Source organism: Elephantulus edwardii, unplaced genomic scaffold, assembly GCF_000299155.1.
Source record: "Elephantulus edwardii isolate Elephantulus edwardi_28Jun2011 unplaced genomic scaffold, EleEdw1.0 scaffold00204, whole genome shotgun sequence".
Lineage (NCBI taxonomy): Eukaryota > Metazoa > Chordata > Mammalia > Macroscelidea > Macroscelididae > Elephantulus > Elephantulus edwardii.
This window is the reverse complement of record NW_006399954.1, coordinates 4,412,578-4,416,546: the sequence shown is the minus strand read 5'-3', so window position 1 is coordinate 4,416,546 and position 3,969 is coordinate 4,412,578.

The window sequence follows — 3,969 nt, the reverse complement described above, 5'->3', positions numbered from 1 at the left end:
ATATTCCTCTTCATAGAGTCCAGTTTCTCAAATAATTTGCTCAGCGTGCAGATTGAATACACAGGGAGACATAATACAGCCTTAACAACACCCTTTCTCCTCCTCCTCCTCCTCCTCCTCCTCCTCCTCCTCCTCCTTCTTCTTCTTCTTCTTCTTCTTCTTCTTCTTCTTCTTCTTCTTTTACTTTGCTGTTTTATTTGGCTTGACCTTGACAGAAACCAGAGATGCAGACAGGATTAGGGGAAAAGAAGGAACGTATCACATGGTCCTTTACTAATTTTAAGCTATGTAGTGTTCCCTTAGGAAGTTCTGGTGACCCAGGTGCAAGAAGCTGTGTGACATTCCCAATGGTACATGGTTCGAGGCCACCAGCTATTTCACAGAAGAATGGGCAATCTCCTCCTATACAATTATCTACCTCTGAAAACCCACCGGAGAGTCAGCTGTGAGTTGGTTCTGACTCTATGATACATAACATCAACAACAACAATGCTCTTGCTTTGTTGACACAATAGTCTCCTGGTCTGGTCTAGGTTTCACATGAGCACAATTAAGTTCTCTGGAATTCCAATTCTTCTCAATATTAACCATAACTTGTTATTATCCACGTAGTCAAAAGCCCTTATATAGTCAGTAAGCATAGACATTCTTCTGGTATTCTTCACTTTCATCCAGGATCCATCTGACAACAGCAGTGATGTTCCTGGTACTCTAATGTAATCTGTATTCCAAGAACATTAATGTACCCACATATTTTGACCTCTTCTAAATACTGCTTCCTTGGAACTTCTGGCAGTTCCCTATTTATGCACTGTTCTAGCCATTTTTGAATGATCTTTAGCAGTATTTTACTTGCATGTAATATTAATTATATTTTTTATAGTTTCCATATTGTTTTGAATCTCCGTTCTTGGGAATGGAAACAAATGCGTAACTCTTCCACTCCGTTGGCCAGACAGTTGTCCTTCAAATTTCCTAGCATAGACTAGTGAGTGCATCCAGATCTGCACCTGTAACTGAAAAAATTCAATTGTTATTCCATAAATTCCTAAGGCCGTATTTTGACCGAACATTGCACAAGAGCATTGAGAAGCCAAAACAAAGGGGAAATGTGCTGAAGTAAATGAGCTGAACAGAAGATTTAATGGGCTCATCGAGAAGAAAACACAAAGTATTATAATGGAATGTGTAGAAAGCTGGAATTGGAGGATAAAAAGGGGAAAAAAATTCACTCTGCATTTCTCAAGCTGAGAGAAATAAAAAGTAAATTTAAGCTTCAAGTCACAATATTGAATGATGCTATGGGCAATATGTTAAATGACTCAGAAAGAATCAAAAGAAGGTGGAGGGAATGCACAGAATCACTGCATCAGAAAGAACTGATTGACCCTGAAAAAATTTTCAAAGTACTGTATGAGCAGGCGTCAATAGTCACAGAGTTTCCATTCTAATTTAATCACCTCAATATATGTAGCACTTCTGGGTTCTAGCTACTGGGTGAGCAGCTGAGGAATTGCACAGTGATCAGATGTTCTGCTGTATACTAATAGAGACAGGGTTTTGAAAAGCTTCCACATGAAGATGGACAAGGAAGCAAAATTGACCATCCACATCTGAAATTGCAGATCTCTGAAAACCATATGACCAATCGGGAAACACAGTATCAGAGGTAGAGAGCAGATTGAAAGTCATTCAAAATGAGGAGGAGTAGCTGCAAACACTTTTTAAGAGTTGGAATGTGGAATATACGAAGCATGAATGTAGCAAAACTGGAAGTTGTAAAACTAAAATGGAATGCATGCAGTTTGGCATTCTAGAGAGTGATGAACTGAGGTGAATTGTTATGGGCCAAGTTAGATCAGACAATCACATGTTCTATTATGCTATGAATGATAAACTGAGAGACAATAGTGTTGCATTCATATAGAAAAAGACAATTTCAATTCTATCCTAAAGTATAATGTTATGAATGATAGGATACTATCCAGAAGCACAGAAGAAAGATGTAATGATATATTTATTCAAATATGTGCACCAAAAACTAACGCCAACAAGGAGGAGATTGATAATTTCTACCAAGTTTTGCAGTCTGAAATTCACCAAAGATGCATTAAAAATGCATTGATAACTATTAGTGACATGAATGCAAGATTTGGAAATAATGAGTAAGGAATGGTAGTTGGTACTGGTGACAGAAATGAGATAGGACATCAAATGATTGGATGTTGTACATTCAGTGATTTATTCATTATAAATACCCTTTTCCACAAAACAAAAGAGCAAACTTTATAGATGGACCTAATCTGATGAACTACATAGGAATCAGATTGATTACATCTGTGGAAAGAATAACTGGAGAAGCAGTCAAAACCAGGCCAGGAGCTGATTGTGGAACTGACCATCACTTACTCATGGATAAGTTCAATTTGAAGCTGAAGAAAATGAAAACAAGTCCATAATGACCAAAATATTATATTGAATCTATCCCAACTATGTTTAAAAATCATCTCTAGAATAAGTTTGAGGCATTGAACATTAATGATCAAAGACCTGATAAGTTATGGGATGACATCAAAGACAACATACATTAGTTTTATTTTGTTTTCTTTAATTTTTTACTTTATTTTATATTGGCTTTCTCATAAAGTTCATATATGTTTCACAGTATTATTTATTCATATATGTTTCATAGAATCATTCCCATGCATTATGTTTTATAAAATTAATCACCATTGGATCTAGCCCATCATTACCCAGTCTTTTCAGGTTCCCACTGGATCCTTCTCATTTCACACCACAGGGTTGCACAGTTTGGTGAGAGGGAAGGAGTAAAGGAAGAGGAAAATACAACATCCTTAAAGAGAGCAACATATTGTTACAAAGACCAAGGAGGAAAAAAGGACTAAAATGACTGACAGACTGAAAATTGCACTACAGCTTGGATAAGCTGAAACAAAGGGGAAATATAAAGAAGTAAAAAGTTGAAAGAAATTAACAAGTAATTTCAAAGGACAGCTAGAGAAGACAAAGGTAAGTCTTTAAATAACAGAATGTTCAAAGAATTGGAGTTGGAGAATAAAAAGAAGAGCACTTGCTCAACATTTCTAAAGTTGAAAGAGCTGAAAAACAATGTCAAACCTCAAGTTGCAATACTGAGAAATGCTATAGGAAAACTTTAAATGATCCCAAAAGGATCAACAGGAGATTGAAGAAATACAACAGAATCACTGTACTAAAAAGAATTGGTTGACACTGAAAAATTAATTAAATTTAAGCTAGTACCATATGTACAGGAGTCAGTGGTAGAATTTTAAGCTGAACTGAAATATTATAAAAAAATAAAGTCCCAGGAATCAGTGAGATACTCACTGAAATGTTTCAACTAACAGATGCAGCCCTGAGTGTGCTCACTAACTTATGCTAGTAAATTTATAATACAGCTACATGGCTGAATAACTGGAAGAGATCCATATTTATTCCCAAGTCCAAGAAAGGTGATATTCTGTTAAATATGTATCTTGGCAAACAATATCATTAATATAATATACAAGCAATATATTACTGAAGATTATCCAAAACCATCTAGAACAGTATATTGATAAAGAATTGCCAAAAGTTCAAGAAGGTTTTAGAAGGGGCAATGGCACTGGTGGTTTAGGTAGCAAAAATTACTATTGCTTTCCAGTTGAAACTGACTCAAACTTTATCCTCTACTGGGTTATTAGAGCTTTAAATTGTACAGAAGGAGATTGCTCATGTATCTCCCATAGAACCACTGGTAGATTCAAATCACCAGAGAGACCTGGCCTTTGAGCTAGTATCACAACTCCTTATGGATGAAACCACCAGAGTTCCTCTACTTATGTCAAACAGTTTATTGTAATTACTGCTACAATTAAAATGTATATTTCTTCAGGATTTTAAATATAATTAAACTGAAGAGAAAGAGAAATGTCTTTCTCCATTAGT